The sequence below is a fragment of the Harpia harpyja genome, chromosome 18, assembly GCF_026419915.1.
Source record: "Harpia harpyja isolate bHarHar1 chromosome 18, bHarHar1 primary haplotype, whole genome shotgun sequence".
NCBI lineage: Eukaryota > Metazoa > Chordata > Aves > Accipitriformes > Accipitridae > Harpia > Harpia harpyja.
Window position 1 is genome coordinate 12,210,437 of NC_068957.1, and position 16,869 is coordinate 12,227,305.

The window sequence follows — 16,869 nt, forward strand, 5'->3', positions numbered from 1 at the left end:
AGCTTTTTGTTTTGCTAAATAAGCAAGCCACATGAGAAATTATAATCAGGCAATGAGAAGAATTTCAGTATATAAAACAATTCCCCTTACAGTTTCTCATTTAACTCTATGTATATTGGAATAGTTTAGTAGACTACAAATTAATTTTTTATTTAAAAAATGGCATGTATACATGTGCCATTTATTTTGTCTGTACCTATCACACTATGTCATAAAAAAAATTACCAAGATTTTCTGGCTACATGAAGTAATATGTGTCTTATAGTGGACACAAAAACGTCCTGAGTATTTTTGATCCTGTCAGCTCCCCCTGTTTACAGATATGCACAGCTGTTGAACAGCCATACCTAAACTAATTTTTTTTCAATTTCTCTGTCAGCTAATCAAACTTAAAAAAATGTACACGTTGTCTGCTAATTTAATAAGAATTAAATCATGTAATAACCAGTGGATAAAAATAATAGTAGTACACAGATGCAATGCTCTACCTGCTTAACAATTTTCATCATTATTTTAAAGCATCCAAGAAAAATGGGGTCTGAAAAGACTTAAATCTGAATTAGCTTAACTACTTTTGACAAGTTTACACATGGGAGACATCGAGATTGTGTGTACTACTTGCTACTTTAAGTTTCGTCCTGGCTTTCTGTTTCAAAGATTCCAGCCAAAGTTAAATCAACCCACCCTTTGCTGATTTCCAACATTAGACATGTCCCCAACTTTTTTTTTTTTTTAACCTTGCTTTCAGACTGACTTTCTCCCAATTGAAATTCAGTCCCTGAATGGTTGTTTTTTTCCTTGCTTCTAAACGTTGATAAAAAAGGGTTTTCTTCACTCCCTCAATTTGATGTGACAGGGCCCTGACATGAATAATGGACGTGTTTCTTTCACAGGCAAATCAACTTAATTTAGCATGCTTTTATACTTTCAATAGCAAAGCCACAAGCCTGTAAATTCCATGAGATCCTTTAGGTTTGCAGAAATCTTTAGAATTAGCAGAAAACGTATAAAGTAAACAGCACTTATTTTGTCAAAATACTTGAATAACTTTTATGCAGGAGTTAGAGATGAATATATCACTTCCTAATCAGATTGTGATTTACATGCAGTTGAGGATGGGCTGCCTAGGCTCAGCCTGCTCTTTTGCTAAGGGAGAAAAGAGGGGTAGGAGGAATAAATTGTCACAAACGTTAAACAGAACTAAAATCCCAAACTCTCTTCCAAAGCTGAAGGAGAGAAGTGGAATTAGAAGAGGTTTATGCAATAGAGGTTACATTAGGAGAACTCCATTCTGTGCCCATCTCCCTGGACAATCACACTCAGAGCTGCTGCTTTGCACAGGGTCCTGCTGCCCAAGCAATGAGGAGAGAAAATATTATTTGCTATCTACACAGGAGTGTAAGCAACCAAAACAATCCACCAGCTTTAGAAAAAAACCTGCATATGCACAGCCATGTGCACTGATAGGTATTGTTTTAGACAGGTCAGACTTAGTGCCCTGTCTAGCTATGATGTCACTGTTTTAAGGGTAGTAGCTCCATCTCTGTCTACACCATGCTGGAAAAGGTGCATTAATGAGATGCTATAAGATTTGCTTTATGTTGAACTTGCAGCAAAACTCCTCTTCGAAGCTTCAGAGAGCAACTTTAGATTCCTCCTTGGTTGTGTGGTTTCAGGATGTACCAGAACAGACTGGTACCTCCCTTTTGACCTACTATAAATCTTATGCAAAGCCAACAACTGCAAGGGTGAGCTCTGGTCTTTTCCCCCACAGAACTCCAAGGAGAGGAAATTAGGGTAACTTTCTCAGCTTGCCCTTTTCACCATTAAGACTCATCTCCCAGGATTCTGCTGGCAGAAACCAGCCTGGTAACACTATCAAAGGAAAATAGAGGTTAATTCTATTGTCATTACTTATTATCATAACGTCAAGCAGCTGTAACAGCTCTTTCATTAAAATATATTGATAGTGTCAATAATGTATCAGTGAATAGTAAACAGGTTAGTTTGAGAGGTACAAACTCCATTGCTAAAATCATTCTGTTTGCATAGCAAACTGTTAAAAAAAAATCCTTCCCTTTCTTTGTAGTATTAAATAAATAAAATAGAAACTAGTTTAAATAAGAATCTTCTCAAGTGAAATGCTACTTGACTCGAAGCCATCAGCCTGGATAGGAGAAAAACGGCCCATACAGATGCTCTGCTGCATTCAGCCTTGCTCCGCTAGATGAAAGCTAACGGGATCCCACATACCTCCAGGTCTGTCTGTAATAAGTAGTTAATCAGCCAATTAGGGGAACCAACAATTACAAATTGGGAAGAAGGGAAAAAGGAAGGAAAAAGGGGGAATGAGTCAAGGTAGGCTGTAATCTCTTTGAAAAGGTTTCTAACATTAACTCCTAAAGAATTACGTTCTACCATACCTTGACTGATTTGTTTTCCCCCTTACTCCCCCTTCCTCTTTTCCTACTCGTTGGGTCAGTTAATTGGCTGATTAACTAGCAATTACCTCTGGGACCAGCTCTATATAGGGTCTCTTTTAATCTAGAATTTTATTGACAAAGGCACCAGAGCAAATTCATCTCTGGTGTAAGCTGGTTGGAGTGAATGGGCTGACACCCAGGACAAAGTTGATCCATTGTATCACAGGCACTGTGTTTTTAAAGTGTTTGATTAACTCAGGACTTTTAAAATTACACTCCTTTTCTGCGAAATCTGTTCATTTTGGTTAGAAGAGGGAAAAAGAGCTTGCAAGGGAAGTCAGTCAGATGGCTGATAACTGTCTGGAGCAGCAATATCTTCCAGCCACTGTGTCTGTGTAATGATATAACGGCTAAACAGGGTGTCACCTCTCTTCTCTCTCAGCCTGGCACTATTGCAGTCTTGCTGGCATGGACTTTTTACTTAGCATTGTCCATAATGATTAATTGGCCTAAATTCTAATTCTCATCCAAGCAGCAGCCCCAGAGGGTAGGGGATGTCCCTTACCTTTGGCCACTAAGGCTGGTATGTGCTGTTGACTTCCCCAGCTAGGGGAAGGTGTGCCTAACAGTAATTGGTGACTCAGTATAGTGCAGCTCAGCTGTACCTGGTCCCCTCCCAGTCCCTTTTTGGCCCATCTTTTACATGGCTTTCCCTCTCCTTGCTCTTGGCACTTCTGCTGGTTTCCTGCAGCCCCATGAAGGGTATTTTGTGGTAATCAAACCCAGTGCATTTACTGCAGTGATCTAAGCATCAGAAAACTTAAATGGGACACTGCAAATATAAATCCTTTGTTCTTGCATGTGCCTGTGTTGTCTGGAGAGTGGGAGGACTGACTGCTCCTGCTGTTTCCTCAGGCTGCTCTGCTGGGGAAGGAAATGCTAAAGGAGATGGAGCTTACACACAGTTACCAGGCAGTAGGGAAAGCACGATACGGGAGGGAATGGAGATCCTGTTTTGGGAGAACTCAGACCAAAGAGCCAGCTCTGAACATTGGAGCCAAAAGGCAGAGGATCAGATTATTGAGGGATCTGGCAAATTCCCTAGAACACTGGGACCTGGCAGGAACACATCCCTTCCCGCATGAAAGGGGCTCTGTATTTTACAGTTTCAAACAGCGCATGGGTTAAAGATAGGCTCGCCTGGGAAGAGAACAACTTAAAGACAAGTAACATGGTTTATCTATGGGGGTGGAGAATGGAAGAAACAATGTCTTTTTCCCATGATATGCAAGGACATAAAATCCTGCTGCTGGGTGTTATTTTCTAGGCAGGCAGATGGGACAGTAACAGTTTTAGCAGCAGATCTGTAGGTGCCATCCTGTTTGTGGTGCTTCAAATGCTGCAAGGAACAGTGCAGGTGGGGCAAAGTAGTTTTGCAAATTTAGAGACAAAAGCCAGAGACACTAGTCATAAAAATGACAGTGGATATTTTATAGAGGTGGAGGGACATAGGTGAGAGATATGATTGCATCCTGCACAACTGCAGCTGTCCAGCTGTCCAGAATCAGTGTGCAGTGGTGGCATTTTCCATAGCCAGCTCTGCCAGCTGGAAATGTCGCCATTTCTGTCCAGAGGTCATCTCTGCATGGGAGTCACGAGTCACTCTCAGTCCTGTGGTGAGGGCATAATGTGAGTGGTTTCTCGCTGCAGACAAAATTTTTCAGGCTCACCCACGGTAGCTTGCTAAAAAGTTAAGCCATCCAGGTTTTGTCTTGGGCAGTCTGAGGGCACTCAGAGAAGCCATCCCACAAATCAGACAAGCAGCTGGACAGTGGTGACTTCTGGACTGTGGCAACAGCTGCCTGCAGAGTGGACATCTGCCTGTATCTTCAAGGGCTAAAAAAAGACCAGGGGGTGGTAGCTGCTTCGGTGCAGCATAAGTATGGGTAAAATTTCCAGAGGATATTATTAATGACTAGGATTTCACCTTTCTAGCCAAATCGGCATGGCTTTTTCATAGAGATCTTGAGTTCAAAGGACTGTTGTCTCACAGACTGAAGTGTGTCTGTGGTAGAAACGCCACCAGAGAGAGCTGCGCCTGAGAGCGGGTGAGTATGGCACTGCTGTGTAAACAGGAGCTGTTCTGCTTCTGTACAAAACTGTTCTGAGTAGGCATTTGGCCTATAAGTTTTACAGGTCCCTAAATAATGCTGGCATTTTTGAAAAAGCCTAGTGCTTTCTCTTTCAAACTTGTGCACTGTAGTATACGTGAAATGAGAGGAGATTTGGGCTGGAAAAGCAAAGAAAAAGAGGGGAAGATCCCTTCTTTTTTTCAGAGTGAAAACATGCTATCTGGTTCAGGGAGCAGCTGAAAAAAAAGCAGTGGGAGAACAGTCTTATCATAATTGGTATCCCTGCAAAAGAGACTTGCTTTGCTGAAAAAAATCTGTTATACTCATAGTGATAAGAAATTTGTAATACAATTACAGGGATCTGAGGGATGTGGGTATCAGAGAGACATACTAGCTTTGAATATCGTTGGACTAAGTTCAATCCCACAAGATATTTTTGAGTCTGAGGAAACATTTGATATCTGGTTTACATGTTTATTAGAGGATAATACATCTGGAGTATCATAAAAGTGATAAAACATGTTCCTCAGATCTGGACAAAGCCAGCACAGACTTGTCACTTTGGTGGTCACAGTTCTGGATTTCCTGGAACACAGCTCATCCTAAACCTAGCCATTTAGCAGTGTTATGAAGGGACTTAGTGGAGAACTTACCCAGAAACCATGTGAATTACTAGAAGACATTCCTGTCTTTGCAGCTTTGAATAGTCCTTAATGCTAAAGGGTTTGGAAGCTTCAGATTAAAGGTAGATATTCCTCAGAATCCAAGATTTACTATATATGGCATATGGGCCTCACTGAGACAGGAGGCCAGACAAAATAATCTTTATAATTGTTTTAAAGCAATCTATATCATACTTATAAATTAAGATCCAAATTTACAGACAGAAGCAATAATACTATTACTGAGCATGAATGGAGAAAATAAGTGCATGCAGTAAGAGAGTCAGGACTGAATTAGTGTCTCTGATTCATTTAATCAGTGAATGTATTCCTAGGATCAAGTCCTCCAGGAATAACTTAGGTAAGCAATGTCCCTGTGCAAGATTAAGCTTCGGTAGGAGCAGGTGCTTCTTCAGTCTGTCTACCTCCCCCTGTGCTCTTTCCACAAACCATTAGCAGAGGTTTTCAGCCATGGCAGAGAGTACGAAGGGAATGAATGGTAGGTCCAGGAACTTATCCCAAGACCTGATAAAATCGACAGGTTTTCCTATAGGCTAGAAAAGTGCTTTTCATCCTAAGCCTGTTGAGGTCTCTAAGGAAAGAGGTGGGTGCTATGCTGGGCTGTGCACTTAAACATTGCAAGTCTTTTGTCCTTGTAAAGGGAAGGAGAGAAACAGGGATTTTGTGTAAATTGCTTAGTAGAAGACAACCTGAAGAAGGGACTGTTAGTCTTCTGTAGCTAAGAAGGACACCAGTTAGGGACTGTCCACGTCTAGGAAAATGCATAAGATGTTAGAAGTGATAAATAAAAAGTTATTTATTACAGCTTTTGAAACTCGTCATAAACTAGACAACTGTCATAATCATGGTGAAAAGGTGTGGTTAGTGTGTTTTTGAGGTTTGCTTTAGAAATAAAGACATGGTTGCAGTGTGTAAAACTAAAAGGAGAATTTTTTGTTTATCCTACTCTAATTTCCTACTCATCTGATGCCTCTTAATGTTGTGCTGCCTTCAGTAGTCTCTCGTATGACGGGGGAGAGGGAGGATAGTCTGTAACAGGTGCTAGTCTCCTATACCTGTGTGGTGTCAGCAGCTAGGTGCTTGGGTGAAAGCAGTTTTTTTTCAAAGGTGTGGAATGGCAGGTTCTCTTTCAGTTCTGGACTGGGATTCTTACATTTTAGAGATGTAAAGAGAAACAGCTTAAACAGTCAGCCCATCATAACAGAAGTAAAAACATTACAAAACAGGACAATAGGAAAAGAACTGACTGCTTTTTGGTTAATCAATCAGTTCACCCTTTGGGCCATGCACTGTGCCTCTGCCCCGCGCCCCTTCTTGCCAGGATGCTTTCCCCTCCCACTGATGCCAAAGGCAACCACAATAATACAAAAGAGATCAGAGCAATGATAAACTGTCACCTTTAAAAAAATTAAAAATACAAAAATCCAGTTCTCCTGTTTTCCTTCTCATGCCCCCATGCATCATTGTACAGGCTCTGAACAGACAAGCCCACTATTACAATGTTGTCAGGGTCCTGCTAGTTTTCTAGTTCAAATCCTTGTTCATGCTGTTTGCTAAGTACTTGTTCACTGTGACAGCTTTCAGCAAAACAGAACACACTGAATGCTTCTTTCCAAACAGCTCTGTCCTGCTGGGCTTCAAGTGAAACAAGCCCTTCAGACTCCATCATGTGAACTTTTCATAAGGAACAATCTCCTTTAGACAATTCCTTTCAGAGATACTACCCGTGAAACTGGGACTTGGGGATGAGGTGACATCACAGCCTTCTTCCTCTGGCCAGGGTCATGGCCACCAAAGTTGTATTTGTCAGGAGGCCTCCACATGGCATGGTGCATGATTTCCTTAATTACCTAATGTTTCCCCATTAAAAAAAAAAAATCTACAACAACTTTGAAGTGTATTTTAGTACATTTTCCGTTGAAAGAATAGCAAATGCTTTTGTGCAGATAGGCAAATCCTGGGTTGTAAAAATCAGAACTGATTACTGAAAACACAACTCATGTGCAGTTAAATCTTAAAGGCAGATGCGCCAGAGCTGGTGGACCAAAACTGAGATAGATCATTGCTAGAAATACCTTGTTGGTGACTGTACCTTGTGCCATTCCCCTCTGGCTCACCTGCCTGTGCTCTTCTTGGTGGCGGTCAAGCATAGAAACAAACAGGAGGTTTGATGATCAAGGCAAGGTGTATATGCTCTTACCACTGAGCTATCAAGTAAATGGGGCAAAAAGGGCTGGGTTAGAGAGTCTGGGAGCGTGCAAAATGTTGTGTGCACTTCAGCAGCGAGAACTTAGCCCCCTGGGTCTCTTCCCACATCATTGCTGAGAAGAGACCTTAGAAAAGTACCACCACCAGGTGGAAGTTGAATTGATGACCCATGAAAGCTGTCCCAACCCAACTGACCACCACCCCAAGTATCTGCTATGCACGGGCAGGGGAGAAATAGTAATGTGATAAAAGCACAAAAGAAATACTGTGGAGAAAACGGATGGGAAAGAAAGATTGCAGGTATATGATTTGATGCAGAAAATGGTCTTTCTGGTAGTGGTGTGTCCCATTGATATGGGAATGTAGCATTTGTGTGATTTTGTGCTTTTTACTATTCTTGGTTTGGTAAGTTAATATACAAAAAAGATATCTCATGAGTGACCTGGTATTTTGTACTGATATTTCTTTTTTACTTGGATGTTGTATTAAAGAACTGTTCTTCTGCACTCCTCTACAAAGAAGAAGATAAGCCCCAAATGCATTAAGAAGGCATTGACCTTAAATAACTTAAAACAAAACTTAAACCAAAAAGAAGTCCTTCAACTCCAAGTAGTGTTTGGTCCTTCATGAAAACATGCTAATAGCATGTTAGCTGCCTATTGGTGAAATTTGTAACAGAAAACATTTTGTTTATCCACCTTCCATGATGAAATGTATCCCAGTTATGAGCTCCAGAATGTGTATTTTTCTTAACACAGTTCTATATGATGTTTTCTAATAATGGATACAAAGGTTACCAGTTCAAAGGGAAAGGAGTCTGATGTGCATGGGAATTATTCGTAAGAAGGCATTCTAAAATCCCAACCTAAACTTTGCATTTTCACCACAGATTGCTCCTGTGCCACAACCAGAATCATATGAAGTAGGTGACAGCTTTGGAGGGTAGCTGTATGGACCCCACGTGAGCAGTGCATTTGCGGTTTGACAACACAGATGAGCCAAACTAGGAGCTGCCTGTTGCCAGAAGGATCGTAGTCTTGCTGCTTGCCTTGCACTGCTATTGCCACCACTCTGAAACTAGCAAAACTCCTAGCCAGGCAAAAAATTACGGAATAACGCTCAGAAAGACTAGAGAACAAGATGTATTAGAGCACTGTATTCATGACACTGCACAAAGATGACACAGCAAAGGTGACCAAAGGAGACAGTAACCCAAGACTGCGCAGGATTTGCACGGGCCCTCAGGTATCTCTGAAAGTTGTGGATCTCAGATGGTATTTCTTCTCTCTGTGCTTCTATAAATGTTAGTTTCTGAGCAAGATTTTATTTATCTAGCTGACAGAGTCATTCTGTGGGCCAGACAAAGCTCAAGAACAAGTGATTTACATGAAAATTTGTTCTACAACATGTGTGCTCTTTGGAATATTTTCTGTGCCATATTTGGATGAAATTCATTGAACAGACCGAAAAAAATTTTGCGCTCTTAAGTGCAAAAGTAACAATTCGGTTTTTTTCTTTCTGACAACTTATAAATTTTCATCCATTTTCAGTCAGATCTGGGAATAGCACTCATCTGTGTGAATCTCGCCAATAATTTAGGATTTTGGAACACCTGCTGTGAAGAGGCCAGGATAAATAGCCTGAGACAATGACAGGAGATGAACCTCACAAGATTCAGCAACGACTTCTCTTTGGGAAAGCCCACAGTGTAGGCTAACGGATTTTGTGGATATGGGGACAGGCAACCCCTTGCTATCCTATGGTATTTCCACATTGTTCCTTTTATTTCCTTTCCTAAGGGAGCTGGGCTGCTCCAGCTACTCTCTGCACTGACATCATCCCTTACCTCCCAATTCCAGCAGCGCAGATGGAAGCACTTCCATCCAGGACGCAGAATTTACTAACCAGCATGTCCTCCCTACTAGCAATGTATCCATAAGCCCTGCCAGATAGAAATTCCAATAAAGACATCACTGGAAGATTAGAAAAATTAGTAGATGACACAAAGGCAGGCATCTCTTGTGCACCACTTCCATTTTCTCTTCACCATCAAGGGGCTTCTGTTGGCTTGAACCACTTCAATGCCTTGAAGTTGAAGGAGCAATTGGGATAGTGGCAGCTTCTTTTTAAGATCATAGAGTTTAGCTCTACTACTCATAGCAGTAGCTAAACTAACCAAAGCAGCATCCTGGATCACCAGCAGTGGTCCAGGGTTCTTTTACCTGTGCAGAAATAACTCAGAATGTGCAACACTAAAGCAATAAGTCTTTCTTTTTATTTCACGTGCTTCTAATGAGAAATACTTACTCATAACCACTAGATTTTATGGCACTGGCCTTCTTATGCATTTTGTCTGCAGGGTTCTAGATCAAGTTAGTAAAAAATTGCAGCAGGCTTGGTGTAATTCCACAAGTTATTAATACTCCTGTGTAAATTTGTGCACACATGGAGTTATCCTATTGCGATTGTTGTGGAAGTTATTCTTCTTTCTAGCTGCATCCTACCTTAATGAGAAATCACTTCCATGTAGAATTTCACAGGCATTTCTATGCCCAAATAAAGAAGGAAACTTTGAGGACAAATTTTAAAGATGCTGAACAGATAATAGCTCTGCTACATTTCAGTGGGAGATGTAATTGCTCACTACTTGTGATTCCCTCATTGGTATGGAAAAGGGAGACCATCTTCATGCTCAAGTGTTTATGTCTGTTTCTTTTCACAACTTGGGACCACAATGCTGTATAATTCCCATTGGGGGCACTGGGAGTTTTTCCTACACCATAATTTCAGATATTAAAGTCATTTTAGCAACAGTCAGTGACTAATCATTAATCCTGTTAAAGAAAAAAAAAAAAAACAAACAAAAAACCAGCAGAGGGAAAAGACCTCTGGAGAGTCCCAGAATATTTACAAATCAGTTTGCTATAATGTTGTTTTAAATGTAATCACATGAAATCATACTTGACATTAATAATATTGCTTTAATGTGATTTGCCTTAAAATGCTCATGATATCCCATGCTGTCTAGTTCACATTCACCTGGAATAGCCAGTGATAAACAACGAATTTCAGGGTCAGCCAGGTGTGGAAGTTAGTCACACAACTTAGACTGTGTAACCTGTGACTGTATTTTACGGGATCTCATAAATAACAACCAGCTTTTGCCTGTTCTTTGTCCTTTAAGTTCATGTAAGACCTTACATATACATGCAGAGGAAAGGAGAGCAAGAAGAGGCATGTACTGCAGATGGGAGAGCTTGAACATGGAGTTATCTACAATCATGTATTGCATTTGTTTATGCTGTGTAGCGGAACATAACTTCTGTGCTTAACTATTTTTCTTTAAAAGTGCGTATCACAGATTTCAAGTACAGGCTGTAATAAACACAAACAAGCGTTGTATTCATTCAGCTGTGGGTTTCTCCCGTTCACTCCTCTGCATTCTCTCATCACTCTCAAAAATGAGAAACACACGTTTCCAAGTGGGGGGACGAGGGGGCACTGGGATTGAGCTTTTTCTATGCAACCCTTGCTTTTTCATGATTCATTAAACCCTTTCTCCCTCGCGTGTAATTGGACCCCTCTCATTTACATGCATGAGGGATGCATAATTCTGAGAGAGGTACTGTGGTCTAAAAAAAAAAAAAAAAAAAAGAGGAGACGGCCCTTGGGCCAGGGTGCAGGAGACACGGGAAAACTTGGCAAGAGCGACTCGCGTAGCAGCTTTGCATCTCTGGAGCAAGCGAGCTGGTCCCGCTGCGCAGTGCCGGTGCTGTGTGGGGAAGTGAACTGCTGCTGAGAAAGCTTTGGGCTGCCTTGACTGACCGCGGGGCTGGGGCTTACTTCAAAACCAATCTTTGCAGTGACCTCAGCTCCCCAGAGGAGTGCTGCTCTGTGTCTGAGGCAGCAAAGAGCTCGACTGCCTGGGATCCTCTGCACATTGGCACCTGATTAATTAATTAATTATTGCTGATAGAGCTTTCTCTAAGGTGCAACCTCCAGGGCTTAAATCCCAGCCACTGAAGCTGAACTGGAGGTTTTAGGGAGGTGGAAGGGAAGAGACTCTGCTTCTCCCTTCCCCTGCACAATGGAAAATAACTCTTCATATCCAACGGATTTTTCCTTGCAAGACAATGTCAGATGTTAATAGCCTTGTTCCTCCTCTTCATGGTGGAGAAAAGTCTCCAGCCAGAAGGTGAAATATTTTAGTTGGCTTTTACTCACTCAGTTAAATTTCCACTTATAAAACTTCATCCCATACTTAGTAGAAACTGCTCCCCTCTTCCTTTGCACAGGCTCTGTTTAGCTCATCTTTATGCAGCTCTTAAAGTTGTTGTGCCAATGCTGAGTTATGTTAAAAAAACCTCTAACATCATGTGTCCCACTAGTAACTCCTGATTTATCAGTAAGATGAAAATATAATCAAGCTCATTATGATCCAGATACTGAATAACAAAGCTTATCTTTTAAGCTGTGGTTTTGACTACATAATGCATAGGCCAGACTGTCTGTGTGTGGGTCAAGCAAAAAAATTAGGCACTGGTACCTGCCCTGCAGGAGAAGAACTGCTGCCTCTCTCGGAATACCTGCTCTGTCCTGGCCAGGCAGTTCTGCCTGTGGCTGTGCTTTCCAGCACTCCCTCAGGGGGAACAAGCAAGAATTATATTTTTCCTGGTACAAAGAACACTAGCGGTGTTTGCTGACTGGTACTGTGGGCAAAGTATAAATATCTTCACATTTCAGGTGAATTTGTTGCAAGAGAATCTGCAGGGCGTGGAGCCTTAGTAATTTACTTCTAGAGACAGCAGTTGGCTTTACATGTCTTAAGAGATGATGCTTTATGGTGGTAATAGTTTGGTAATTTTCAAACCCTTAACAGAAAAAAAAAAAGTGGTATCGCCCTATGATGTAGCACTTAGGATCGTGTCTATTGTTAAATGTCAAAACCCACTTCAGATCTTTTTTTTTTTAATTTATTTTTCTAATCATTTTTGATAAACTAGCTGAGTACATTTGGTGGAAGAAAATATTTAAACACTACTGGGGCTAATATTTGTTTGCACGTTGTCGATGGGAAAAGTTTTTAAGGAATGAGATAAAAAACCCGTACATAAATATATTAATGAGCGTTTCTTCTAAGCTCTTACTTTATATGCTCAAGCCCATCTTTTAGCTTAACTTCTATTTAAAAAGTTGAAAGAAACTAGGAAATCCCTGCAGAGAACAGCCAGCCACACTTCTGAATTTCAATGTCTCCTTCTAGACGAGCGCCTTTGATTTTAAATGGTAACGTTGTTGCTTTAATCAGGAGACAATCCTTATATATTAGTTGTACTCGCCTATAATTGTAAGAGCTAAATGATACACAAAACTGGATACACATCTTTGCAGGCCGATTAATGGGGAGGACTGAAAGCAAAAGTAAACACTAACCTTACAAAATAAAAGAAGTTAAAAGATAAGTGTTAAGGACCTTTTTCTTTTTGGAGAATAAAACAAGATTTAGTAGCTTTCCACTTAATTTAAATGAAAAGAATCGCTACCTTACATATTGCACTGATAATGCGGGGGAGAGCGAAAACAAAACTGTCTTTGTAGCAGTGACACCTCCTATAGTTGTTGTGAAGAAACTTTTCCCCTTGGTATCTACTAACCAATTCTAATTAATGCTGCACATTCCTCCACTGAAATCATTTAATGCATAACAAGGGGGGTTAAAAAAAAGAGAGAGAGAGAGAGAGAGAGAAAGAAGAAATTCTCAATGCTGATGATTGCCCTGTTCGAATTATGGGAGTGAAAGCCCGGGCCCCCTAACCTACTGTCTATAAAGCAGAGCTTTGAAAGAGAGCTGCGACCTACAAAAGCTGTCAATCTCCCTTGCCCCGAAAGCCTGGGTTCACATGGATTCAAGTGACAGCCCTCCTCCCCCGCACACAATACATCAATCTGTCTCTCCCCCGAGCACCCACAGCCCATTGTGCGAGCCGCAGGTGCCTAATGTAGCACCCATGGCCGCCCCCCCGGCCCCCCCCCGGGAACCGGCCCGCACAAAGGGGCCCGGGCAGGCCGGAGGCGGGTGCGCGGCCGCGGGCAGATGCGCAGGGCGCTGCTGCTGGCGGGGGGCTGCCGGCAGGCGCTCGGGCCCCGACTTTTTCGGGGGGCCGCCTCTGCTTCGGAGCGGCGGCCGCCCCCGCTTCGGCCAGCCCGCTCACCGGCCAGCGGCGGGGGCCGGCGCGGGCGCTGGGCGCGGGTGGCGGCACCCCGGCGGACAGGGCGGGCGTTGCAGGCGGAGGGCGGCCGCCCTGAGGCACCAGGCACTGCAGAGGCAGCGGCCGCTCCCGCCCGGTGCAGGGATCCGCAAAGGGGCCCAAACTCTCTTCCCGCCATCTCGATGGGCCAACGAGCCCTCGGGCCGCCTCTGTGCCGAATTACCGGCCTCTGTTCAGCACAAGGGCAGAGCGGGCACCCAGCTGCCCGGGCACTGAAGGGCTGCGCTGCTGGTGGCCCTGAAAGCGACCGACTGCCCGTTTGATACGGGGCTTTGGCCGGCGAAGGTCTGGCCTGTGACAGCGTCCCAGGCTTTCTGTAAACCGGGAGTAAGCTGCTTTGTCACTTGACGTCTCCGTTGCCTCTATGTAAAATGGAGTGAAGGTTTTTCTCTTCTATCCACTCCTTTCCTTGTTGATAGGAACTGTAAAACTGGGGAGATGGAGATGTGTCTGTGTGACTGTACAATGCCCAACACAGGAGGATATTTCTGCCATAAAACAAATTAGCGGCAAGGGTAATGTAGACGATGAAGAAGACGTGCATCCTATTCTACATCCTGCTAGTGCACAGTGATAGAAGTGGCACTGGTTCATCTTCTGCTGCTTTCCATGCCTGAACTGTGAATATCCCCCCCCCCCCCCCCCCGCCCCTTTAGATCTGCATTATTGAGTCAGGTTTGGAGAATGCAGAGGATAGCCATGGAGCTTCATGTGTCAGGAAACTGCACAAGGGAACTGGATGTGGAGAAGAGGAAACTCCTCCACGCACATGCCATTACAAGTGGTGCGTAGCTGGCTATTAATGTTCATTTTTTTCCCAGCACTTACAGCACAGGTCTTCTATTCTGATCTTTTTCAGTGGAAGTACATCGCCTGCTCCTGAGTAAGCCAAGCAACCTTTTAAGCCCAGAAGTTACTCAATAACCTTGCCTTTACTGAAGTTAAAATTTGCATGAAATAAGCGTCTGTCAATTCCCTTTTATAGATATCAAAAACAAACAAGCAAGCAAACAAAAAATAACAGCACAAGCTTGACTTCTTTAAGTTCCTTTCCAGACCATTTTGTTCTAAAACATCCCAGCAAGTCTCCCTTTCTCATTGCCAGTGACACAGCTCCATTATTTCAGAGCTGCACCCTCCCCTGCAGGCTTTGCTGGGTGGTGGGGACATCCCAGAGCTCAGTAGCATGGCTGCTGTAGCAGCGTGACTCCTGCAGCACTGAGTTGAGTGCAGGCTAATTGCTGAAGTATCATCTCCTTTGCTTTTGGTGAGGCTTTGCTTCAGTGATTGCAAATTAAAGTGACACTGCAATTCAAGTCAGCACAATGAAATGATGCTCTCACTGCTTTGATCTTGGTCCTTAGATAGATAGCTTCTTAAAAATAAAAAAGGAACTGCTAACTAATTTGGTAGTAAGCATCAGTCAGAGATCAAAAATGTCAAAGTGCAGAGCCTGCTTGTAGGTGTGATGATAACATCTGTAGGTGAAGACAGGTAAAAATGTTCTGATTCTCCTGCAGCAGCTAAGTGTGTTCCACTTTGCTAGCTGAAGAGCTACGGTTCAACTTTCAGTTCAGATGGATGTTTTGAAAACACCAGCCAGAGCTGGGGCTGAGAGAAACAGCAGTGCAGCCCAGTCCAAGCCAGCCAGGTGAGCCTAGTGGCAAAACTGTTTATTTTGAGGAAAAAAAATCACAGACGTAGGATGCCAGCTCTGCTGCAGCAAAGAAAGAAGCTGAGCGTATGAGCAGAAAGAGTTTCATGGCTGTTAACTTGTTCTCAGTTTGGACTGACAGAGTCCCTTCAGGCAGATTTTGAGGCTCCTGCCAAAATATATGACAAAAGCAAATATAAACTGGCATTGGCTTGTCTCAGCAATTTCTTATAGTATGAGATCAAATGATCATGTTGTCTGATACTTACGGTTTTCTTCACTTGCCTTCAAGACTAGATGAGCGGATTATTTAGTGTATCAGAACATGGAAAAGCTCAGCTGTTTCAAGTCGGGCTTTATCTACAACAGGTTCCTACAGACGTCAACAGTAAAAATTCTCTAGCTTCAAGTGTAGCACCAAGCCATTAAATTGGAGACTTACAGCAATTCTCAGCTTTGCTTCTGGGAATGTTGCTGTCAAGTAGCAGCTTTTGTTTCCTTTTCAGGGCTGAGTCAGCTCCAAAGTACCTTGAATATTCGGTGTTTAATACAGTTCATTAAAGACAGGAATGCCCACCCTTTGCTAGGACAGGGCAACAGTGCAAAACAAAAAATTACATGGGTAGCATCATACTTTGCTTTCCTTGTTGAACTCAGTCTTAGCTTTTAAATTCTTGTGGCCACAAATGACATGCAAATGTTTCCTTGAAGCCAGCATTTCACCAAAGATTTTAGAGAGAGACACCCTTTTGCCTTGAGCAGGGGTTCAACCAGGCAAAAAAACCCTGACATGCCTGATCTCTCTGTCGTGGTTATCTGCGCAAGAAGTCAGGGTCTGGCAGTCCTGGCTAAACAGTGCTCTGCGTCAAGCTTTGTTCTCCTGAACTTAAACACCTTAGGAGAAGTTTAAATCTATTCCCGATACAGGAAAAAGTAGTCTAAATATGTCACCTCTTTTTGAAGGTAGGTGCTATCACTGAACAATAAATAAAAAAAGACTAGGCTAGCTCTTCAAAAGACCTTTCTGCTTCTTTCTTATATAAGCAACCCCTTGCACACACGTAAGTTAAAAATAAAGGCAACAGCCTGGACACTAAGATGAGCTTAACCCATCCGAAGTACAATTTGCAGTAAGGAGACTGGAACTGAACTATGGAAGTGATTCATTAGCCATATATTCAGCTCCAGCACAGTGTTGCAGACAGTTACGCTGGGCCTTAATTGCCTCTGTTAACATCATATTCTAGAGCTCATTAGTGATAAACAATGTGTATTAATATAATTCAGAGAAGAACTAAAGATTAAGGTGGAAATCCATTTGCTGTGATGGCCATTAGTCTATTCAGAGCTGTTGAATGATGCTTGAGAACCTAATATGAATTGGGAGAGTCAATATTTCATCAGGCAGTTCCTCTCATCTTCCTGTGAAAAGTTCTTTGTCTAAAAAAAGTTACTTAATGAAAAGTGCATGCTTGAAAAGGACACATACTAAGTACTGCT